The 26,547-nt window shown below is 44.5% G+C and overlaps 1 protein-coding gene across 2 annotated transcripts in view; it reads right to left on the bottom strand.

Moving 5' to 3' along the window:
• Positions 1–26,547, bottom strand: part of GALNT14 (polypeptide N-acetylgalactosaminyltransferase 14) — a 610,663-nt gene that overhangs the window by 210,391 nt on the left and 373,725 nt on the right. The window lies entirely within an intron of this gene.

Below are 26,547 nucleotides of genomic sequence, written 5' to 3'. Positions count from 1 at the left end.
CGCAGGCAGGTTCATTGGCTAGCAGGCAGGAAGGCAGGTGGGAGCAGGTGAGTGCGGTGGAGAGTACATCAGCAGGACTGGAACAAACTGGAATAGTTTGGAGCAGAAGAGAACAGAGCAGCAGGATTGGAGCAGGCTGGAACAAGCAGAAGCAGACGGACTAGAACGAGCTGGATCAGGCGGAATGGAACAAGTTGGAGCGGATGGACTGGAATGAGCTGTATTAGGCAGACTGGAACAGGCTGGAGCAGATGGACTGGAACAAGCAGGGAGAAGCTGGATCAGGCGGACTGGAACACGCTGGAGCAGATGGACTGGAACAAGCAGGCTGGAGCAGATGGACTGGAACAAGCAGGGAGAAGCTGGATCAGGCGGACTGGAACACGCTGGAGCAGATGGACTGGAACAAGCAGGGGGGAAGCTGGATCGGTGGACTGGAACAAGCTGGGATCAGGCACACTGGAACACACTGGAGCAGATGGACTGGAACAAGCAGGGGGGGAAGCTGGATCAGCGGACTGGAACAAGCTGGGATCAGGCGGACTGGAACACGCTGGAGCAGATGGACTGGAACAAGCAGGCTGGAGCAGATGGACTGGAACACTACTACTACTACTACTATTTAGCATTTCTATAGCGCTACAAGGCGTACGCAGCGCTGCACAAACATAGAAGAAAGACAGTCCCTGCTCAAAGAGCTTACAATCTAATAGACAAAAAATAAATAAAGTAAGCAAATCAAATCAATTAATGGAACAAGCAGGGGGAAGCTGGATCAGGCGGATTGGAATAAGCTGGAGCAGATGGACTGGGGCAAGCAAGCAGGGAGAAGCTGGATCCGGTGGACTGGAATAAGCTGGAGCAGATGGACTGGGGCAAGGAGGGAGAAGCTGGATCCAGCGGACTGGGGCAAGCTGGAGCAGCTGGGCTGCTACACTCGCTGCCTTCAGAGCATCAGAGCAGCCAGAGCGTTCGTGGAAGTCTGCCCCGCTACAGATCCGTTGTGCTTACCTCAATTGCCTTAGTCCCGAGGACTCGGTCACTGTGATGCGGGTAGGCCGCGCCACACGGCAGGACGGGCAGTGTGGGCGTCGGGCTGCTGAGCCTGGGAGTGCCGTGGTGGTGTGGTGGGTCTCCTGGACTGCTGGGCCGGGTATGTGGCCGCACAGGTCTACGATCACCTATCCAACAGGTGAGGCGGTCCACCGCCCGTGCTCCGCGTCGCTCGGTCCGGGTTCGCGCCACGAGGTTGGGGTCGCGCTACGAGGCCGCGGGTGAGCTCCCTCTTACTCCACCTGGGTCACCCGGTGCTGTCACCGATTCGGTCCTGGGCAGTTCCTGCCGGGGAGCGCGATGGCTGTGGGCGAGCTCCCAGACTCGGCAAACTCGGCGCCTGGGCGGCTGACAGTGCGAGGCCATCTCGCAACCTGGGCCCTCGCACCGCTCTGGGAGCAATGAAGAGTCGATCCTCGGACCCGTCCACAACGCGGCTCCCGGAGTCGGCAAACTCGGCCCCTGGGCAGCAGTGGTCACTGCGTCAAGCCGACCTGTATCTCTGGTTCTCCTGGGGGGGGGGGGAATCGCACTGCAGCGGGAGCGCTGGGGAATCGATCCTCGAACCGGTTCACAGCGGAGCTCCTTACAGTGCGTCCTCCCAGTCGACCATCTTGCAACATAATCCCTTTTCTTAAGTTTCTTAATTTTATCCCCCTATTTACTAAGCCGTGCTAATGGCTGCCGGTGTGCTAATGCTGACACAACCCATTCACTTTGAATGGGCTGTGTTGGCATTGCCGCATGGCAGCCGCTAGCGCGGCTTAGTAAATAGGGGGATAAAATTAAGAAACTCAAGAAAAGTTACAGAGGAGTCCTTTTACAAAGCTCAAAGTGGGCTTACCACTCGCTAAAACGGAAGTACCACAGGGCTATCGCAGCAGCCCAGTGGTAGTTCTCACCCCCAGAGTGCGCCATTTCTGGGGCTACAAAAATACTTGTATTTTAGTAGTGCTGGTAATCAGGCAGTGCCGTGCACTGTCCGGTTACCACTGGGTTAGCATGAGAGCCCTTACCGCCACCCTGCTCCCCCCCAAAATTGCCGCGCAGCAACTGCTTACCTTGCCATATGGCCATTTCTTTAAAAAAAAGAAAGACCTGCCTTTTACCGGCTGCAGTAAAAGGGGTCTTGGTGCTCACCAAAACCATGTGCTGATGCCAGCGCAGGCCCCCTTTTATTTTAGATTTTGCTCACACCTTTTTCATTAGTAGCTCAAGGTGAATTACATTCAGGTACACTGGGTATTTCTCTGTCCCAGGAGGGCTCACAATCTAAGTTTGTACCTGAGGCAATGGAGGGTTAAGTGACTTGCCCAAGATCACAAAGAGCAACAAAAGGATTTGAACTGGATTGCAAGACCGGTGCTCTATAACATCAGCAAAATCCGTCCCTTCATCTCTGAACACTCTACTAGAACCCTCATCCACACTCTCATCACCTCTCACCTAGACTATTGCAACCTGCTTCTCACCAGCCTTCCACTTAGCCATCTCTCTCCTCTTCAATCAATCCAAAACTCTGCTGCATGACTCATTTTCCGCCAAAGTCGCTACGCTCATATTAGCCCTCTCCTCAAGTCACTTCACTGGCTCCCTATCCATTTCCACATTCAATTCAAACTTCTCTTACTGACCTATAAGTGTATTCACTCTGCTGCTCCCCAGTACCTCTCCACTCTTGTCTCTCCCTCCACCCCTCCTCGAACACTCCGTTCTGTTGACAAATCTCTCTTGTCGGCCCCCCTTCTCCTCTACTGCTAATTCCAGACTCCGTTCCTTCCATCTCGCTGCACCACAAGCCTGGAATAGACTTCCTGAGCATGTACATCTAGCCCCATCTTTGGCCGTTTTTAAGTCCAAGCTAAAAGCCCACCTCTTTGACGCTGCTTTTAAGTCCTAACCACTGCTCACTTGCCTGTACCTCTATCCCCTCCTCTTTAATTCCCCCTACCTCTTAGCTGTTCTGTCTGTTACCTGTCTTATTAGATTGTAAGCTCTTTTGAGCAGGGACTGTCTTTATGTGTATGGTGTACAGCGCTGTGTATGCCTGGTAGCATTATATAAGTGTTAAGTAGTAGTAGTAGTAGTAGGCCACTCCTCCACTCCTTTTGCTGCAGCTTTGTAAAGGACCCCAGAACGCCTTGTTCATTCTTGTATTCTTCCAGTTTTTCCATACTGACCTCACTGGTAAGGTAACTGGACACAATTGTTATTTTTATGAAATGTACACAACATTTTATGGTGCATGCTTTTTGGGATACAGATCCCTTCCAAATACATGTGGTTCAGCTGTTCCTTTCAAACTGCAACATTTCTACATTTAGGAGGCAAGCAGGAGAAGTGAAAAATATGTGTTCCCATCCTCTCTTTGTGTGAGGACATTTGGGATAAAAGGAAAACATCTGGAGCTCTTAATTCCTTAGCAGGGTTATTCTTTATGCCCGATCCAGTCATTTGTCATGACTCAAGAGAGCAAGATGAAGGAAACTGGGATTAAAGAAAGACATGACACTGTCAAAAAAAAAAGAAAAAAAAGAATCAGAGAGTATTTCACTCACCATGCAATTTTATCTCCATCTGTGCAGGAAACAGTACAAAAATGCTGAGCTGGTTCCCTTTCCATCACTCTCCTGACTCCATCCCAATCACACGCCATGTCCATAATATGATGTTTTCTCAGGAGAGAAAACACAGCAGTGAAAGATCCATACACCACCCCCTCCCCCCTTTCTCCCCGGAGTTGAAATTGCACTGTCAGCTTGTGCTGTGGAAACAGACATTTTCCCTGGCAGAGAATGCTAAGCAACTCAACACACTTCCTTTCTTCCATAGCGGAGAAGTGAGGGGAAAGACCAACTAGCTTCTTTGGGTATCTCAATTTCAATATAGTTACAACTATTTCTATACATGAATCACAAGTAACTAGGTAATCTAATAACATACTCTTTATTCACTACAAACGTCATACATTTTCTTCTAAAACCTTCATCATTCATCCCTGCCAATTTTAAAAAACATTCATTCAGCTCACTCAAAACACACGGAGTTAAGCTTCATACTTCTTCCAATAATTGATCTCCAATCATATTTATCAATATCAAGGGTATTATACCTAATATTCTTTCTGTACACCAAATGTTTCTCAATCGAAAGAGTAATAAACTTAGGGGCTTTTTTTTTTACTAAGCAGAGGTGAATTTAAGCTTAATACAGTTCTCTGAAATCCACCAGAATCCACCAGAACCAAGACATTAGGGGAAATACAGTGAAATCATCAAATAAACCCCACATTTTGGTAGGAGAGACTGCACCTGCCTGGGCCGTGCTGTGCGAAGAATGATTTCATTTTGCCTTGCTGTGCTTGGCCCACATAGCCTCTTCTCCTGTTTATTTTTAGGCTCTTACAGTGCATCAGTTACACATTCCTTGTGAGATCTTTACCTTGGCCATCTGAAAGAGAAAGTGCAGACAAGAGGGCTCTTTTGCAGAAGTTATGTGTGAACTGAAGTAATGTTTTCCTTCACTTATTTGTTCTAAGCAGGGACAGCGTTAGCGACACTTTGAATAGAAACATTCGTCTCTATTTGCATATACAGGAATTCATCAGTAATTGCATTGGTTTGCCTATTTTTATGTTAATTTGCCCTTCATTGTTTTATATTATGATTACATGAGCAATCTTGGGCATGGAAAGGGTTTTGTATTAAGACAGCAAACACGTCTCCCGCTTGTATATGTTAAAATTTATATCACTGCATAGGCCAGAATACAGTGCACAAATTGCGGTGGTGGAAAGATAATGGTGAATAATTTTGAAGAATGATTAACTTATCAGGGAGATGATAAGTAGACAAGAGTGCTAATTAGGGTTAACTATGTTTGTGGTATTTTTACAATGATGTAGATAACCAGTTCATACTGACCTAAAGCCATTACTGACCCTTTTCTATGCTCCTGAATGAGTTTGAACTAAGGATCAAGAAAGGAAATACTCAGAAAGCTAGCACAGACGGAAGTGAGCAGTTAACGAGATGTCTGAGCATAATTGTACGGTCACAGAGACATGTTTCATGCAGAAGATAATACTGTGCAAATCCACTCACAGGACACTGGTGGATAGCATATAAAAATGAATGATAACAAGGCTATTAGCTATTGTCCCAACGCAGAGAAATATTCAGAAGACTTTAATGCGAATACAACACTAGTACTTGAATACTGTTGATTACTTGGGTGATGTTTTTATCGGTCAGAAGATCGAAGTTTGTCCAGATTCGGTCTGCTGGGTATTCATTGGGGATTGGGTCCAGACACTCAATGAATTTTTCGTGATCAGCGGTATTGTGGTAACGTGAGTTGTAGTTTTATAATTTTCTCATTGAAGTATTTAGCAAGGTTGTCTGCTGATAGGGTGTCTGTGTTGGTTGTGGTAACCAGTGTGGTGTCTAGTAGTTTGTTCACGAGTTGGAAACGTTTATGTGTGTCTTTGTAGTCTAGCCTTATTTTGGTTTTGTAGTATGACCTTTTGGTTTGTCTTATTGTATATTTATATTTTCTTTGCATTTGTTTCCATGCATTAAGTGTGTATTCATCTTTCATTTTTTTCCAAGCTCGTATTGTTTATATTTTGCTTATTCTAGTATGTATGAATGATTATTAATTTTGGTTGATGTTTTACATTACATACTGTATTTTGTTTCTATATTCTACTCTGTTGTGGCCTTTGGTTTTGTGCTTTTTTTATTTTCAATCTTTAAGATTAATCTTTCCCTTTAGTTTATATTATAGAATTTCTTGTAATCCATTTTGAGTGAAATAAAGGAAGACAGGACCCTAAATTGTTTCTCCAGTTCTTGTTTCCTAACAGTATTTTTATCAGTGAATTTGTTTATTGGAACTTAGAAATTGCACACCTGTAGCATGTATCACGTTATATCTAGTTCCATTTGTTTCTTGATATTCAATTGCAATAAAACAATTAAAAAACTGTACAAATAGTTCCAAGGTTTCGTACTTAAGTTATGGGTAAAGTGGTAGTGTAGCCGTGCTAGTCCACGTTTAAAGGTAATAAATAGAAATAAAACAAGACAAAGAAAACAAGATGATACCTTTTTTATTGAACTAACTTAATACATTTTTTAATGAGCTTTCAAAGGTAACCCTTCTTCTTCGGATCAGATCTGAAGTCATCAAAAAAATGTATTGTTAGTCCAATAAAAAAAAGGTACCATCTTGTTTTCTTTATATATTTAGATTTTGCTCACACCTTATTCAGTAGTAGCTCAATGTGAGTTACTTTCAGGTACACTAGATATTTCTCTGTCCCAGGAGGGCTCACAATCTAAGTTTGTACCCAAGGCAATGGAGGGTTAAGTGACTTGCCCAAGTTCACAAGGAGCAGCAGTGGGATTTGAACCAGCCACCTCTGGATTGCAAGACTAGTGCTCTAACCACTAGGCCACTCCTCCAGTAAGAAGGCAATGACCCAAGCTGCCAGTCTGGTTTCCATCATCTCTACAATGATTATGCATAAGATAAATTAGTATTAACTGATTCTCCAAAGTATGCATCTCTGTGGGGCCCTTTTACAAAGGCGCGTTAGGCTCTATGCACATGCAGTGAGTGACAAAATGAGACTACCACCAGGCTACTGCGCCCCCCCCCCCCCCCCGGCAGTAATTTCAGATTTTCCATGCACCCATAATGCCTGGATTTATTTATTTTTCTCCCACACGCGGCCTTTCCAGCGGTAATCGGCATTTGGCATGCACTGACTGGTCACCGTGTGTGTAGCACCTGAGCCCTTACCACTAGATCAACGGGTGGCATTAAGAGCGCAGGCTGGTTTCAGTTTTACCACATGCCCTTTCCCCATCCCATTAAAAAAAAAAGTTTTTTTGCAGACGCAGTAAAACCTGGCTCGGTGTGCGCCCAAAACACATGCCTACACATGCAGGTCACTTTTTACCGTGGCTTAATAAAAGGACCCCTGTGTTTGCTATGGAGATCCTGGAAACCTGAATGGTGCTGTGGTCACCATAGGTTTAGGAAGAACTGCAATATCTGAGATTAAAGAATCGCTTCTCCTCAAAAAGGAGAGGTAACCTACCCATTAGAGCAGCAAGCCTCAAAGCAGTAAAGTCAGAATTCAGATCTTGCCACTTCACCCTCTACTGCATCACATACAGACTTAGGACCTTATTTACTGGACTAGATTCGATATATGGTGCCTGAAAAATCAGCGTGGTAAAAAAATATGCCTAGGCATATTCTCTGAAATATGCCTAAATTTTATAGAATAGGCTTAAATTTCTGCGCAGTATATAGAATACACCGAACGCCTGTCCATGCAACCAAATTTGGTCACATCCATTTACGCCATGTTTTACTTGATGTAAATCCCGATGCCTAAATTAGGCTCAGAACGGGTGTATTCTATAACAATGTGTATAGATTTTAGAAACGCACATGACCCTGCCCATAACCATGCCCCCTTTTCAACTTGTAATTTATCCACAACATGTTACAGAATACACTTATGTTTGGAAGCGATTTTTAGATGATGTCTTTTTTCATATGGAAAAGCACTGAGGAAGCTCTCCAAAGTTTCATTAGATGGATGAATAAATTGGCTATTAATTTACAGTTTGTCATGACCTATAATACTTATAGTACTGATTTTTTGGATGTATATATTTTCAAGGCTTTGGATGGATTGGTAACTACACTTTATCACAAACAATCAGATCACAACAATTTATTGAGATTCCACAGCTTCCACCCGCGGAGATTTAAAGAGAGTCTTTCTGTGAGCCAATTATTAAGAATCAGGAGAATTTGTTCTTCTACATTGGATTTTGAATATCAAGCCTTTCTACTGAAACAGAACTTGTTAGACAGGGGTTATCCTTTATCTGTTATTTTTTTAAAGCATATCTACATGCTAAGTATGCACAGCGTGATTTATTTTTGCATTATCAATGGGCAGAACAAGAGGATATACTGGCATGTGTTCTTCCATATTCTAGGCTATCTTCAGCTATTGTTTCTTGTGTGAGACAACATTGACTACTCAAATAGAGGTCCCAATTATTGCATTCAGCAGAAGTAAAATGATTTGAAAATATCTCATAAAATCAAGTAGACCAGGAGAAGAATGAAGTTCAAGTAGGTACACATATTAAATGTGGGAACTGCCAGTGGTGTGATTCAACCACTGAAGGACAGGAATGGTATTTTCTGAAAATGGGAAGGCATCTTTATGTAAAATCTTGAACTACCTGCAGTTCATCCTATGTTGCGTATGCTATTATCTGTCCTATATTAGTAGAACAACACAACATATGAAGATTCGTATAAATGAGTATATGTCTAGAATCAAATATGTACAGATTACAGCCCCTATAGTAGCCCACTGGCTACAAGAGAATGACCTTATATCGGATATATGTTGGCGAATTATAGATTCAGTACGAAACCAGCAGGAGGGTGGGGATTATGAAAAAATGATTAAATCATAAGGAACAGCGATGGATTTATGAGCTGCCAACTGTAGCACCCAATGGATTAAATGAAGGATTAGATTGGATGTTATTAATGTGATGGGGTTGGCTACATCAATCACATGAGGGGTTATATAATTATGCCAGACCCTGTGGCCATCTTGGAAAAGAAATATGGAGTTAATACTTTTATAGGTGTCTGAAAAGAAGATGAATATAGTAAGATACGGCTCTAAATTGAGTTGATTGAATAGAAGAAGGTTTTGACAGTAGATAAATCTAAAATTTTGTTTGCAGATGCTACTTCTCTGATGCAGAGGCATACTGACTGCTGGCATATTTCGGATCAACAGATTAAGCTAAGCACCGTTTGATTTCATTAACGAAGTTTGAAGGCCTGAAAACTGGAGTAATTTTATGAATTGTTGAAAGGATGTATGAAGATTCAATATTTTTTGAAAAAAAAAAAAGGACTTGTGAAGAATTTTGGTGAAGTTGTGGTAACATTGGTTCCATGAAATTCACCTTCTAATGGTCCACTAAAAGATTATGGCCAATTTAAATAACATATACTTTGTTTTTAGGGGGGAGGGGGCTATGTTAATGTATTTACTCTGTAACTGTGCATATCTTACATAGGACCCCTTTTACTAAGCCGCATAGGCGCCTACATGCGCCCAACCCATGCCAAAATGGAAATACCACCCAACTACCATGTGGCTTTTGTGGTAACTTCATTTTTGGCGTGCGTTCGAAAATATTTTTTATTTTCTGGCGTGCGTAGCAGATGCACGCCAAGTGGCATCTGATGCGCGTAGGTCATTACCGCCCAAATTCTTTACCACTAGATCTATGGCTAGCGGTAAGGTCTGAGACCCAAAATGGCCGCACGTCCATTTTTGGGAGGGGGGGAAGAGGCCTTTTTTACAGGTGCACTGAAAAATGATTCTGCACACCCAAAACCCGCACCTACTCTACCGCAAGCCATTTTTCAGCACGCCTTCGTAAAAGGACCCCACAGTGCATATTTTACAGATGGGTGTACATACAGGTGGAGTCTGGGTGGGACTCACAAACATATAACTAAAAGAATACTATAAGTTACATGCATATCCACAGCATTTAGGCACAAACACACCAACTCTATGGCTGACACAAGTGCTCGTGCCTGTGCAGAACATGTGTAAATGCTAATTCTATAAAGGAAAGTGATGCGAACCTTCCTGGACAGAATAGACTCCCAACAGGAACTTTCTAGGTGCCCCATTTAGAACTGTCCTCTATGAGCAGTGCAATACAGGGAAAAAATAAACAGAAATGCATTTCCTCCTATGTTTTGCAAAATATAAAAAGAAAAAATAGATGCACATGTCCCAAAGTTGACATATTCCCTTTTTTTATTATGTATGCAATTTCAAACAATAATATATCAAGTATTTCTATACCTTGAATAGCATAAAGAAATAGTCAAAGAAGAAAAAAGGAGTTACACATTCACTCCAAATCTGAAAATTATAATCAAAACTCAGGTCCACAATACAGGAGGGCAAGATATACCATAAGAATATAGGGAGACATAAAAAAAAGGGGGGGGGGGGGTATTGCCTAATTAACATATACATAGGGTACAAATATCACATCTTTAACATATTAGGCTGAAGATATCATAGGTACATTATGAGCATTTAGAAAAGAGTGTAGTCGCAGGGGATCAAAACAGACGTACTGCTTATTGTGAAATCTAAGCATACATTTAAAAGGGAACTGAAGCAAAAAGGAAGCACTCAAGACCAAAACCTCTGAGTGCTTAGCAATAAATCTCTTCCTGCTATCTTGAGAGGTTTTACAAAGATCTGGATTCCAAATTTTTTGACCAAGAAATACAGTATGTCTATGTCAAAAAAAGTCTCAATGCATGATCCCTGTCCAAGGGGAAGAAAAAACGACACTGGGAGCATTGCCATATTCATTTCTTCTCCATCTTGATCTTCCAAAAGTCCAGATACATCTAGACTATCTACAGAGACCTCACCAGGAAACACAGACCTCTCCCTTCTACCCTCTCCACCATCTCTGCAACCGGTGGGTAGATTAAAAAAAACTCTGCTCATAGAAGGGAATAGCTCTGGTTTGTAACCCAATACATCCTGAAGCTACCTCTTAAGCAAATCAATGGGTTGTTCTAATGGCTCTTAGGAAAATTTAATACTCTCACAGTTAAGGCTCTTGACCTATTCTCAAGTGTCTTGGTCTTCTTATGGAGTACTAATTTAAACTGCACCACACCAGACTGCACTGCTGATACTTTCTCATACTTCTTCTCCAGTGCCAAAATCTGTGTCTTGCAATCCTCTATCCCCTTTTCCTGGTATTGCAAGCCAGCATATGTAGCAGAACATTCACCAAAGCTGAAACTGAGGCGTCAACAGATGTCATTACTATCCATAATGATTCCAGTATTATCTGTGTTGGTTTAACTACAGGAGGATGCTTACAAAGCCTAGCTAGATCTTCAAAAGCTGATGTTATGTTTGTAAATCTTGCCGCCTTCTGTGTTGAAATAGAGTTCCTCATATTAACGGGACAAAATTTCTCCCGGATAATTCTAGAAACTTCTGCTCAATGTCCGGGGCAGCAGTACAGCCATTTACTTCCTCCTTGTGATCCTTGGAAAAACCCTTTGGAGAAACCAAGGATACTAGAACAGCACCTGCATTCTCTGCAACCAAATGGGGAACTCTCACCCTCTCCTCCAGAGACAACATAACATCGAGCTTAGGGCGGACGGGGCTCCCTACCCCTTGCACGCCAGCAAACTCTCGTCTGGGGTGAATTGCAATGCCAGCAAATTGCTCTGCAATCATTATCTGTCGGTGGGTAATTGCTGAAGGACTGGGAGGTAAGCTCTTCACTTTCCTCTTTCTCTTTGGCATAATAAGTAGAAATCTCACTTCTACGAAGATTAAAAAGAAATCTGAGAACCGATACGGTGCAGAGCTCCTGAACACCCTTCTCGTACGGTGGCCATCTTGCCCCAAAGTTGACACATTCCAGTCCTTAAAATATGAAAATAAACTTTGGGGTCCTTTTACTAAGATGCAATAGTTTTGGAATTGGCACATGCTAAAAAATAAATTTTATTTTTTAGTGTAGAGGGCATATTTGGAGGCGGAGGATAGGTGTGCCCTATGCTAATCGGTTAGTGGGCACTGGCACGCACTGACTGATTAGTGCAGGATTAACCATTTTACAGCATGATAAAAGTGGCCTCAGCATAGGCCACTTTTTGGTGCAGATTAGTAAAAGGACCCTTTGATTTCCTACCTTTGCTGTCTGTGCATTTTATTTTTCTAATTGGGTTTGGCCCAGTCTGTTTCATTTTCTTGTGTTGGTCTTCTTCTACATAACATAACATAACACAATATCTTATAGTGCACTATCTACCTTTCGGTTGTATGCGGATTACAAAACATAAATCTGGAAATTACCAGAGATTAACAATGTTAGATTATGACAAAAAATAAAATTCCCTTTAAAATCTACATTAAAGTCAATGACAAGGTAATAACCACGAATAATCGTTAATCTACAAAATTTAGCACAAATTTCCTAAATAGTGTGTCTTAATTGTGGGCCTAAAATGCCTGTAATCTAAAGCAGAAAGTATAAAATTAAAATAGTTTTATAAAGTCTTGCTGCTCAGAAGGCAGCCAACTTGGAAGTTAGTCTAGCAAAATGCAAAAACAATCATTAGGCATTTCAAGCATAGTCCAGCTAACAACACAGAGTCAAATAAACAGCAGAAATTAAAAGGTCTGGCAAAGGAAAGTTTGATACAAGATGTGCCTGCACGTTGGAAAAGTACCTACAATATGCTTCAGCAACTTGAGAAACATGAGGATGCAATTAAAATTAAAATCTAAAATTCAGGCTTGCAAAAAGCATTTCTCTCATGCCCTCCTTCCCCAGCCTTCATATAGTTTCTCTCATGCACTCCCCTCAGGCAAGAAAAGGTTGGGAAGAGTGGTGGGGAGGGGCAGGTTATTTGAGAGACAGGGTTGACAAAACAGGAGGTTCTAGATAACCAAATTCTCTCACCCTGCACCTGCACCATACCCCATTTTGAAGTATGGACCTCTGTGATTTTGCCTCAGGGAAGGGCAGATCAGAAGAGCTTTAGGCCCTCATTTTCTCTGCTCCTAATCCTTAGCATCAGTGGACCTGAAATGCACATCTCCCTTTTCTCCCCCCATAAATTTCCATCTTCTTCACTCTCTTCTTCTATTTCTCGTCTGCCCCTCCACGTGCACAACTCCAGGCCTATCTTTCCACTTCTATTTCTTCCATCTCTTTCCCTTTAGAGCCATTACCCATTACCAAATCGCTCACGTACTTGTAAAATTCAACTACGCTTTATTTCAGAACATAAAATTTCCTTTTTAATACATAATTTATATACCAATTTATAATAGCACTGCACACAAATGTTTCTGTGTTGGAAGTCCACTACTGCAAGCTGTTTGGCACTTGACTTAGCTGAAAGAAAAAAAGAATTTCTATTTAGCCCATCTGTTCCTTAGCAATATCTCACCATCTCTACAGGACTTACTGATTAGTCTCGCTGGCCTTCCTTCTAATACAAAAAAGGCCGCTCTGTGTTCCCTCCCAAATGTATCTACAGCGAATTCCTTTATTAAAATAAATTCTATAAAAATCACTCCCATATCACATTCTCTAATAATTCACTTGAGGGAGTGAACAAGTTTTCTTAACAGACTTCAGAGCTTCCACAGGCTCTGTAGTAAGTAATGAGCTAATCAGTCTTGGATTAACCATTAAACAAAATAAGCACCCTTAGGGCACCAAGGGAAGGGGGCACCACAGAGTTGATTTTTTCCCCATCATGCCCTTAACTCTTTCACTGCCATCTGCCACACCCATTATCCAACATGAATTTCAGTGTTTTTCTTATCATTATAAATATATATACTGTTTTATTTCCTACAATAATGATATATGTCTCAGCACTTATTGAGTCTTAATGTCTTGTCAGTTAAGCAATGGAAGGACCAAGGGGTAACACTGTTGAGCTGTGCTTAGGGCATTAGTTGGCCTTAATCTGGCCCTGAAGCAAACAGTGGGAAAGGAGTTTTGGATCCTCTAAAAGAAGGAGAACTCAACCAAAGAAAGGTACAGGTCTGTTGTTCTCTTCCTGCTCCCAGCAACACAACTCACCTAAATTACATGCTTCAGCAAGGTCACTTCCCTAAGGAAAATGGCAAGATCCTACTCACCCTGATACCAAAAGACACCAAGAAAAAAACAAATGAAATCACTAACTACCGTCCAGTAGCATCCATCCCATTGTTAGTCAAACTGATGGAAAGCATGGTAGCCAAACTACTTACAGATTATATAAATTCTCAATATTACACGAATCACAGTCAGGTTTTCGCCCCCTCCACAGCACGGAAACAGTACTACTCACTCTTCTAGCCAAATTCAAGCAGGAAATAGCAATAGGCAAAAACATCCTCCTCCTCCAATATGACATGTCTAGTGCATTCAACATGGTATAACCATAATATATTAATAAGATTACTAGATAAGTTCGGGATCGGTGGAAACATACTTAGCTGGATCAAGGGTTTCCTAACCACAAGAACTTATCAAGTAAAATCAAACTCATATACATATCGTCACCATGGAAAGCAGACTGTGGAGTACCACAAGGATCACCGCTATCACCGATCCTCTTCAACCTAATGATGATCCCACTAGCCAAGTCCTTATCCAACCAAGGCTTTAACCCTTTCATCTATGCAGACAATGTCAAAATATATATCCCTTTCAAATCTAACCTGACAGAAATCACCAACGAAATCAAGCTCAGCTTAAACATCATGGACTCTTGGGCTAATGCATTTCAACTAAAACTAAACAAGGAAAAAACACTGTCTCATCCTCTCATCCCAACACAGCGCGGTCAACCCCACAATCATCAACACCCCAGATTACACCCTCCCTATCTCAGACAGCCTGAAAATCCTTGGCGTTACAATGGACCGCAACTTAACACTAGAGAGCCAAGTGACATCCACGACAAAGAAAATGTTCCACTCAATGTGGAAGCTCAAACGTGTGAAGCAAGTCTTCCTGAGGCAAACAATTCGCAACCTGGTACAATCAATGGTACTAAGCCATGTAGACTACTGCAATGGAATTTATGTGGGATGTAAAGAACAAACCTTAAAGAAACTTCAGTCCGCTCAAAACACGGCAGCTAGGCTTATCTTCGGAAAAACGCAATTTGAAAGCGCAAAACCCCTCCGCAAAAAACTACACTGGCTCCAGAACAAAGAACGCATTGCTTTCAAAATCTGCACTCTAGTTCACAAAATCATCTAGGGTGACGCCCCGGGATACATGACAGACTTGATCAACCTACCAACTAGAAACACATCTGAATCAACACGAAAGTACCTAAATCTGCTCTACCCAAGTTGCAAAGGACTCAAATACAAATCAGCCTACGCATCCAGTTTTTCCTACATAAGCACATCTGTGGAACGCATTACCAAAAGCCTTGAAAACTACGTACGATCACCTAAACTTCAGGAAAACACTAAAAACTAACCTGTTTAAAAAGGCATACCCTACCGATCCAACATAAATGCCTGATCTCTGCAACACAACAATATTCAAGTACGTAATGGACATAACACAACTCTTCCGTTATACGATGCCCTAATGTGGCTGTGCCACATGAACTTTATCTTACCACATCACTTTGTATTGTTCACACCGGAGTCTGCAAACGCCTTTCCGGTACTATGTAAGCCAAATTGAGCCTACAAATAAGTGGGAAAATGTGGGATACAATTGTAACAAATAAATAAATAAATAATTAAGGGAGTCAGATCAGTCGGACAGTAACCCTCTAAAATTTTAAAAACAAAGCAACATAATTTCAAAATTATTCTTGCCTTTAAGGGGAGCCAATGCAACTCAATCAATAATGGGGACACAGAGTCATATTTAGCTTTTTGAAAAATGAGCCTAGCCACTGTATTTTGGAGCAGTTGCAACTTCTGCAGTTGCTTTTGAGTAATTCTTGTATACAAGAAGTTGCAATAATCTAATTGTGATAACACTAGTAGCTGTAGAAGCACCTTAAAATAATCAGGAATAAAATAATATCCGACCAGCCGAAATAATCTCAATTTAAAAAATACCTTCTGGGATACATGTTTAATTTGGGCATTCATATTTATGGTGGAGTCTAGAATAACACCTAATACTCTCAACTATCAATAGTCAACTATGAACCATCTGAAGAAGAGACGTGGAGGGGCATAATCGAACGTGAACGCCTATCTCCATGGGCATCTATGTCCGAAAACGGGTACGTGAAGAGGCGGGACAGACCGTATTTTCGAAAAAATGGACGTTTTTCAGCTGGGCGTTTGTTTTTTTTAGCGATAATGGAAACTAAAAATGCCCAGCTCAAAAACATCCTAATCCGAGCCATTTGGTCGTGGGAGGGGCCACGATTCGTAGTACACTCGCCCCCCTGACATGCCAGGACACTAACTGGGCACCCTAGAGGTCAGTGCGGTGGACTTCAGACAATGCTCCCACATGCATATCTCCCTTACCAGGGGTGCTGAGCCCCCAATCCCCTCCCCCAAAACCCACTACCCACAAATGTACAACACTACCATAGCTCTTAGGGGTGAAGGGGGCACCTACATATGGGTACAGTGGGTTTTGGAGGCCTCCCATTTACCAGTACAAGTATTACAGGTGGGGGGGGATGGGCCTGGGTCCGCCTGGCTGAAGTGCACTGCGGTACCCACTAAAAGTGCTCCAGGGACCTGCATACACGCAGGCCTCTAGGACTTGTTGCTGCTATATAACATTGGCACAGCAGTTGACATCTGAAGACTAATCTCTCTGAAAACGTCCTTTATTGGAATAAGCACGCTTACTCACAGTTAACTGCAGATCAGAGGTTGTGCCCCACTGGCAACGAGTCTCCCTGGTACTGAGATGAGCAGTAGGTCAGAGCTGGCAGAATGCTGTACAATGCCCTCTTTCAGCCACATTCAAGGTAAGAACTAAGTTCTGTAACATGGCTAACATGTGAAAGGGATCTAAAACTGGCTTACAAAAATGGCCACTACCTCATGGACTACCGGAAACAAAACAGGGCACACTCTGACCCAGTAAGCAAGGGGAAAAGCACCATGGGAGTAGAGCCTACCAACTACCAACATCGTGAGCATTTGCCACAAGCTAGTGGAATCACGGAGCACAATACCCTACACCCACCACAATGCATTGCTGATGTGACTCTGCAGTGCGCATAACAGAAAAGGTGTCACACTCACCTGAGAGCCACATCAGAACAAAGGAAAGGCTGTCACAGGATAGAACACATTCTGCTGTCATAGAGATGGGTACAGCATTTGAGGCTGGCATAGAGGCTGGAAAAAAAGTTTGTAAAGTGGGGGGTTTTTGGTGAGAGGGGGTTAGTGACCACTGGGGGAGTCCAGGGAGGTCATCCCCAATTCCCTCCAGTGGTCATCTGGTCAGTTGGGGCACTTTTTTGGGACCTGTTCGTGAAAAAAAAGGGTCCAAAAAAAGCAGTGCTTTTTTTGTGCCGGTACACAACGGTACGGCGTACCGGCACCTTTTTCTCCTGTCCTTCCCTCCCATTATTTCCAGTGATTCTCCGCCTCTCCCCTGCCCTCCCATCGATGTGCAGCGATTTTCCATCCCTCCCCTGCCCTCACCTCTCCCATATCCAGCGATTCTTCGTCCCCCAGCGTCCTCCTTCACTGCCTGCCAGCCTGCGTCGGACTCAGAGGCGAACGGTGCAGGCAGCGATTGGCTGGCAGCGTCGTAGCTTCCCTCTGCAAGTCCCGCCTATGCGTAAACAGGAAGTTGTAGGCGGGACTTGCAGAGGGAAGCTACGACGCTGCCAGCCAATCGCTGCCTGCACCGTTCGCCTCTGAGTCCGACGCAGGCTGGCAGGCAGTGAAGGAGGACGCTGGGGGACGAAGAATCGCTGGACATGGGAGATGTGAGGGCAGGGGAGGGACGGAGAATCACTGCACGTTGATGGGAGGGCAGGGGAGAGGCGGAGAATTGCTGGAAATAATGGGAGGGAAGGGCAGGGGAGAGAGAGAATTGCTGGACATGGGAAGGGCAGGGGAGAGAGAATTGCTGGACATGGGATGGGAGGGAAGGGCAGGGGAGAGAGAATTGCTGGACATGGGAAGGGCAGGGGAGAGAGAATTGCTGGATATGGGATGGGAGGGAAGGGCAGGGGAGAGAGAATTGCTGGACATGGGAAGGGCAGGGGAGAGAGAATTGCTGGACATGGGATGGGATGGGAGGGAAGGGCAAGGGAGAGAGAATTGCTGGATATGGGATGGGAGGGAAGGGCAGGGGAGAGAGAATTGCTGGACATGGGATGGGAGGGAAGGGCAGGGGAGAGAGAATTGCTGGACATGGGATGGGATGGGAGGGAAGGGCAAGGGACAGAGAATTGCTGGACATGGGATGGGAGGGTAGGGCAGGGGAGAGAGAATTGCTGGACATGGCGGGGAGAGAAGAGAATCGCTGGACGGGGAGGGGAGGACAGGGAAGAGAGAACTGCTAGACATGGATGAGAGGGGAGAGAGGAGAAATGCTAGAAATGGATGGAGAGGAGAGCAGGAGATAGAGGAGAATTGCTGGACATGGATGGATGGAGGAGTTGGCTAGGAGAGAGGAGAAAGGCTGACTTGGATGGAGGAGAGGGGAGAGAGAATTATTGCTTTATATGGATACAGAGGAGGGAAGAGAGATGAGAAATGCTGGACATGGATGGAGGGGAGGAGAAAGGAGAAGTGCTGGACATGAATGGAGGGGAGGAAAGAAAAAAAGAAGATGCACATGGATGGAGATGAGGGAAAGGGAAGAGGAGAAAACTGCACATGGATGGAGAAAATAGGCAAAAGCTGGATCCATGTTATACCTCCTCCAGTCAATTCCATGGAGGAGGACCCAGCTTTTACTTATGGATGCAGGGCAACAAAAGAAGAAGAAAGGAGGAAAGTAAAGAAATAAATGGAAAGGAAGCCCTGGAAACGGAGTTAAGAGAACAGATAGAGAGCAGCAGAATCAGAGACTGGGACCAATATGGATAGAAAAACAAAGTCACCAGACAACAAAGGTAGAAAAAAATCATTTTATTTTCATTTTAGTGTTTGGAATTTGTCTTATTTTGCACTGGGTATACTGGAGCTGTAACAGCTTACAGAAATAATTTATAATGAAAAAAAAATCACATTATTTTTTCTCCTATACTAGTATAATATTTTCAATGATGTCTGTTTATATGCGCCATGGCTGGTATAAGGGGTGTGGCTAATGTGGGTGTGGCTATAATAGGGGCGGTGCCATGTGTGGTGACCCCGCCCACAATGAGTACCGGCACCTTTTTTAATACAAAAAAAGCACTGAAAAAAAGTGACCCAAAATCGCAGTAAAAATGCCTTTTTTTTCAATTATCAGCTAAAGATGCCCATCTCTCCTCGGCCGATAACCACGCCCCAGTTCTGCCTTCACCACACATCCAACACGCCCCCATCAACTTTATCCGTTTCCGCGACGGATTGCAGTTGGAAACGCCCAAAATTGGCTTTCGATTATACCGATTTGGGCGCCCACGGGAGAAAGACGCCCATCTCCCGATTTGGGTCGCAATATAGGCGTTTTTCTCTTTCGATTATAAGCTGGATAGGGGCTCGTTTACTAAAGCTTAGCTCAAGTTATCTGTAGCAGGGCCCATAGGAATAAAATGGGTCCTGCTGCAGATAATTCGAGCTAAGCTTTAGTAAAAGACCCCCATAACCATGCATATTCAATTCACTTGTACTAAACCATAAGATGTCTTGTCTGCATTTAGTTCCCTTTGAAAGCTGTCTAGGGAAAAAAGTATCCATAGAGGTTAGGGCCTGCTTTTTCTGCCAGTACTCTTTCACTTTAAATATCATGCATAGTTTTGAAAATGCAAAATTGAACATTGCAGTATTCATCCCCTCTCCCCGAGGAATCTTTCTGTTCAACTTGGGTAAAAGAGTATACTTTTTGAAACAATGTCCCTAAATTTACTCAGATACAGGGTAGAACATTTTCAAAGGTCATTGAAGCAGAAAAATATCCATTTGTCTGTGTAATGAACAAACTACCCTCTTATCTTCTCATTAGCAATCTCGCCCGTTCTTTCATTCTTGTTTCTCCAAATTGGCTGTAAATTACCTGTAAGAATATTTTTGAGGATCCGATTTAAATATAGCTGCCGGTGAAGAGCTCAAATGTTTCCAGACTGAAAACCCACCTTTTCCCTTTGCATGTTGGAATCATAATTTCTCCTAAATGAACATCACAGCTGAAGAAATAGGCCTGGAGATACTGCAGCTGTACTGGAACAGAAACATAGAAGCCAAAGGATTGGATGGGACTGAAAATGCTCTAAAATTTAAAATGATTTTTTTTTTTTTAAATACCATAAGAAATAAACACAAAAACTTTCTTCTGGAATGAGGAAAAACATTAGATTCCTCGTTTTCTGCCCATGTCCTTAGAAGTTCCTGTGACAACAATATTCTGAGTTGAACTGTAATTCAGTGATACTGTGGGGGTCCTCCTCTCCATTGAAAGATATCAGGAATTCAAAATCAGATGGAAAAACTAGCAGCCAGGGTATTCACCCCAGAAAGGGCTGTATACCAGTTTTTAACAAGACTGTAAAGAATGTTGGAGACTTGATTTCATGCATAGAGGGGCATAATCGAACGCGGACGCCCATCTCCATGGGCGACTATCTCCGAGGACGGGTCCGTGAAGGGGCGGGATAGACTGTATTTTAGAAAAAGATGAGCGTCCATCTTTTGTTTCGATAATACAGTTGGTGCCGGGCAAATGCATCGGATTTGGGCAGATTTGAGCTGGGCGGTATCGGTTTTCAGCGATAATGGAAACTGAAGGCGCTCAGCTCAAAAACGAACAAATCCAAGGCATTTGGTTGTGGGAGGGGCCAGGATTCGTAGTGCATTGGTCCCCTTCACATGCCAGGACACCAACCGGGCCCCCTAGGGGGCACTTGTAACAATTAAAAAAAATTAAAATACCTCCCAAGTCCATAGCTCCCTTACCTTGGGTGGGCCCCCCAAAACCCACTGCCCACAACTCTACACCATTACCATAGCACTTATGGGTGAAGGGGGGCACCTAGATGTGGGTACAGTGGGTTTTGGGGGCGGTTTGGAGGGCATCCATTTACCAGCACAAGTGTAACAGGTATGGGGGGATGGGCCTGGGTCCACCTGCCTGAAGTGCACTGCACCCACTAACAACTGCTCCATGGACCTGCATACTGCTGTGATGAAGCTGGGTATGACATTTGAGACTGGCAAACAGGCTGGAAAAAAAAGTTTTGAAAGTTCTTTTTTTTTTGGTGGGAGGGGGTTAGTGACCACTGGGGGAGTCAGGGGAGGTCATCTCCGATTCCCTCCAGTGGTCATCTAGGCAGTTGGGGCACTTTTTGGGAACTTGTTCGTGAAAAAAAAGGGTCCAAAAAAAGCGGCCCAAATTCTTGCTACTGCCGCCCTTCTTTTTTCCATTATCGGCCGAGCGCGCCCATCTCTCCTCGGCCGATAAACACGCCCCAGTCCCACCTTCACCACGCCTCTGACACGCCCCCGTCAACTTTGTTCATTCCCACAACAGATTGCAGTTTGAGGCGCCCAAAATCGGCTTTCGATTATACCGATTTGGGCGCCCATGAGAGAAAGGCGCCCATCTCCTGATTTGGGTCAAAATAAGGGCGTCTTTCTCTTTTGAAAATAAGCTGGATAGAAAGCTAGATATAAAACCATAGAATGAATAAATATAGCATCCTCTGTCTAATTTTCTATCACAAAACCTCTCTCAAAATCTTATATAAGTTGTACTACATTCTTCACTAGCCCGGATTTTAGGCCCCAGAGCAGAAAGCATTTCTTGTCTAGTCTGGTTCATGCAGCCTCAGAATGTATCACAGAAGTTCTGCTTCCATTATCTACAGCATAGAAAATGTTGCTTTATCTCTCTGTGTACTTAACAGCTGACATCACAGGCCTTTCTCTCATGCCTGGCTCTACCTTGTCATAAATCTGCAGAAATCAGACCTACTCGATGGCAGGTAGCACAGATTATCTTGCAGGGCACACTCATCCTTCTGCTAGCTAATGATAGCAGGGTCATGCATCTATGTCAAGCCAGAGCTTCTGAATCATTTCAGCAATAGGCACTGGAAAGCATTTTCAAACAAAGCTGTCACTTCCAAACCAATTTCTAACATACAGGGCTGTGTGCCCCTGGGTGAGTTTGATCATTTGGTGCCAGGGTCATTTGTTTCCTTTCCTGCAATTGTTGGGTGAGCAAGGCAGCCACAGGCTCAGAGGTCCTTGGAAGGCCTATGCAGAAAATGACTTCTCTAAAGTGATAGCATTCAAAGTAGATCAAGAGGAGTTTCAGAGGGAAATGATTACCACTGTGCGTTTGGTGCCCCAGCTGTCTCCTGCTTAAAGAAAAGCATGAATGAAAAATGAACCTGGCAATCCAGCTTCTCCTGACCCTCAGAACATTTGTAGCAGACATTAACATGAAATGAATGACAGGAAACAAGCATTTTCATTGGCTATGAGAATTCAGAACTGTTCCACTGTAAAATACAAACTCACTGCTTACAGCTAAACTTCAGAAATGTCAGCACATATCCAGTTGTGCGTTTTATAATTCTGGTACTAGAAATGCACAAAATATATCTTTTAAACTGTTTAATGAGATTGTGGCCTAAACTGTACGAAACATCTGGCAGCACACAGATAAGTGTCTAACTTTTGCTGACACAACAGCTTTATCATCCACGCTACAAAACAACAAGTAACCGGGTAGGTGAACTGACTGTGGAGGAATAATGACTCTAAACCCACATGCCCTCACCCACTCTGGGCTGAAATCCTTGCTTCAGGGTCAGCAGCACTATGGGTCTGACCACTCTTCAGATAGCATTATTGTTTCCATGAAATCCTGCAACATTGTTTTCATATTTCCAACTAAGAATTTCTCTTAATACCAGCAGAAATTACTGTATTTCTGCGAAATGTTTTCCATCCAAATGGACTATGATTTAAAGAGGCTCCAAACAATTTGTTAACATTGAGGTCTGATGGCCTATACGAGTTATTACTGTGCATCTAGGTGCTGCCTATTACTAACTTACAACAACTGCGGCAAGCTGAATTTTAAGAAGGCAGCAGAAAACTTTTGTCAGCTATCAATCATGGTCATAGCTGATTCAGTCTGAATCATTGTCTCTGCAGTACAGAAAACAGCTCTGAATGGAAAGAGGAAGTCTGTGGAACAAAGATGCAGATGGAAGCAGACAAAGACTCAGAAATCTAAGGGCCCAGTGTTCAGACAGCTGAACAAAACCTTCAGAACTTTTAGGGCCTAAAATTCAAAGCCACTTACAAAATCAATGGCAGTGCTAGCTGCATATCTGACTGCTTTTTAAAAACAAAATCTGCAGTAGTTATACAGAAAAATGCATAAATCAGTATGCGGCATCATTTATCCATATGTAAAATGAGTAGAGCAAGGGGCTGGCAAAAAAGTATTTCTGTGGCCTAACTTACTTTTCATACATACATTCAGTAGTGCCATTTAAACGGCTGACACAGAACACCACTGAATACACATTGTAAGGAGGAGGTAGAGAGAAGGCAGAGAAGAACTGACAGGGGCAGTAGGCCTAGAAAGGAAGATCACTCTCTGCCGGGGAAAGGGGGTAGGAGACTTGCAAGAAAGGAAGTGAACTACAGAACCCAGCAGCACTTGCAAGGGAGGAGGGAACATGAGGGACAGCACTCCAACTCCCAGCAGGCAGAAAGGTCAGCAGGTGATTGGGAGATGGAGGACAATCAAGGGGAGGAGCAGCACCTGGGAGAGAGGGTGGGGGAAGACTCCATGGAGTGGGAGGAGATTGAGCTGGAGGAGGACTGTGAAAAGGCCATGAAAGAAGCTGAACAAGAGCAAATGGAGTTCTTCTGCTCAGGACAGAGGGTAATTACATGAAGAAGGTCAGTCTGTACATTTTCTGTGGGAGGTTGTCAGAGTGTTGGTGGCTGACAAGTGAGGGAGGAGAAAATGCCTCTATCTCCTAGGCAGTAGGAGAAAGTGAGTAAAGGAACTGACTGACTCAAAGGTCTATTTCATTTGGGTTTGGAGTCTCAAGACTGAACTTTTGGGAACTGTTGGGGGCTTGTGGGGAGAGAGGAAGAAGAAGGGAAGTAAGTTGTACAGAGACCAGCAGCTGGAATACAGCTCATACTCTATGCGCCTGCTGGTGGGGCTCTGAAATAAAAGTGCTCTGCAGAATAAACAGTACTGTGAATTGCTTTTTGCAAGTGAGCCGGAACAGTTCTGTTGAGGAGATGGATTAGCCCCAATTGTGTGGGCGAAGAAGGACAGCTCGGAGAGGTGCTCAGAGGTGCGCAGACCACACAGAGAGGTGTTGAGCGGAGCGCGGACAGCACAGAGAGGTGTCGAAGCAAGAGCGGACAGCACGGAGGGGTGCTTGCTGACATTTGGTGGCAGTGGTGGGATATTTGACAGAACTTCCTGGTTCTCCAAGAGAAGGAGGAGCAAGGCGCAAAATCCTGGGCTATCCGGTGAGCATATAGCAGGGCTGGAAAGGGATTTTGCTGATGCATGGGTGTGGTTGCAGGGTGGCAAACCTATAAAAGCAGCTGCACTTGGAGGTTGTTGTTTTTGTGTGTTGTCTAGGAGAGAAGAAGGCCAGCACAATGGATCCAAAGGAGATGTTTTCCTTCATGGCCCATCAATTCCAAAAACAACAGGAACTGGCACACAAATTGATGGAGGACTCCTTGGCCGCATCGAGGGCCCAGCAACAGCCGCTTCTGGAACTGTGTCAGGAGTTGTTGAAAGGAGGAGCACGGGAACAGCCAGGGCCGACGATGCCAGAGGGAGCTGCAACGGGAGGAGCACCGTTGACCGGAGGCCTGACGGGGATGAACTGGTTACCCTGGGGTAAGCTGTCCGATAAGGACGACATAGAGGATTACCTGGGGGCATTTGAACGGGTAGCGGTTGCTGCAGCCTGGCCAGGGGAGCAATGGACTATGAGACTGGCTCCGGCATTATCCGGGGAGGCACTGGCAGCATTTCGCAGTCTCCCGGCTGTTGAGATTGCGGACTATGCTAAGCTTAAACGGGCTATTCTGGACAGGTATGGGCTCAGTAAGCAGTCCTACCGAAGGAAATTTAGAGAGTGGAGGTGGGCAGAAGGAGAGACGCCCAGGGCTTTGGCCCAGAAATTACTGGATTTGGCCACCAAGTGGTTAGAACCAGAAAAAAACTCAGTGACTCAAGTAATGTTAGAGCTGGTGTTGGAGCAGTTTCTGGAGGCCTTACCAGCAGAATTGAGAAGGGACTTGATTAGGCGGGGCTGTGGGTCTTTGGATGAAGCTGTTAAAAGTATGGAATGCTTTCTAGAGTCCCAACATGTGGGTGGGGGCGGGTTGCGGGCGGGAAAGGAAAGATATATGACAGGGGCTAAGCCTCTGCAGGCAAAGAGGGAACTGGCCGGTATGGGTGAAGGGGGAATGGGGGTCTCGGGGTATGCCGGGGATCGTATTTGTTATAGGTGTGGGCATAAAGGGCACGTAAGGAAGGATTGTAGGGCCAAGGAGGGCTTTACTTCTCATTCTTATAAACAGGTGTCCAATCCCTTTACTCAGGTCGTGGAGGTGGGGGGGGGGGGGGGTGAAAGTGGAGGCCCTGTTAGACTCGGGAGCTGACCAATCTATGCTTTCAAGGAGGTTATGGTCCCGTATAAGTAAGGGAAAGTATGATCAGAGAGGGGCTAGTCAGGGGGAGGTAGCTATTCAATGCATTCATGGGGCTAGTACTAGGTATCCTTTACATTGGGTGACCGTAAAAGGGCCTATGGGGGCACACCGGATATTAGTAGCGGTGTTGTCTCGGCTGCCACAGGACCTGATACTGGGGAGGGACTGGGCCCCTTTTTCCCTATATGTGAAAGGGGGAAAAGCCTTTGTAACTACCCGGGCTCAGGGTCAGTCACAGCAGGAGGGTGGGAAGGTTCTTCCTTTGGATCAGGTTTTTCCCTTTCATCCTGAGATTTTTGGTACCCCGGGGAAAAGTAGGAAAGGGGTCCGGCAAAATAAGGGAGCTCAATGGAAAAGAAGGCAGGCCATGATAGAGGTCGAGGGGGAAGGAGATTTTCCAAGGGACCTGGGGAAGCTCCTAGAGCAGTTTCCCTCTTTTCAGAGGGAGCAGGAGTCTGACGGGACCTTGCAGTACGCCTGGAGTAGGGCCCGAGAAGGGGAGGGGGGCTCTTCCCCGCATTTTAGGGTGGAGAAGGGGCTGCTATTTAGAGTTAGCTCGGCAATAGGGAGCGGGTGGCAGAAACAGTTGGTGATACCCAAGGGGTTTCGTAGCCTGATCATGAGATTAGCTCATGATCACCCGCTGGGGGGACATAAGGCGACACAGGGTACCCTGGACCAGGTTTTGCGAAGGTTTTATTGGCCAGGGGTTTATAAAGAAGTGGAAGGGTATTGCAATTCCTGTGGGCTCTGTCAGAAGGTAGCCGAGAGGGGGCCAGAGCGGGCGCCTTTATGTCCCTTGCCTCGTATTGGGGTTCCGCTAGGCCGCCTGGCTATGGATATTGTAGGACCGCTCCCCAAGTCATGGAGGGGTTTTGTGTATATTTTGGTGGTGTTAGATATGGCCACCCGTTTCCCGTGGGCGGTGCCCCTGCGTACAGTGTCAGCTAAGGTGATTGCCGCTGAGCTGATTCACATTTTTTGTACGGTGGGGTTTCCCCGGGAAATACTTACTGATA

Source organism: Microcaecilia unicolor, chromosome 3, assembly GCF_901765095.1.
Source record: "Microcaecilia unicolor chromosome 3, aMicUni1.1, whole genome shotgun sequence".
Classification (NCBI taxonomy): Eukaryota; Metazoa; Chordata; class Amphibia; order Gymnophiona; family Siphonopidae; genus Microcaecilia; species Microcaecilia unicolor.
The sequence above is the reverse complement of the archived record's forward strand: the minus strand, read 5'-3'. Positions and strand labels throughout refer to the sequence as shown.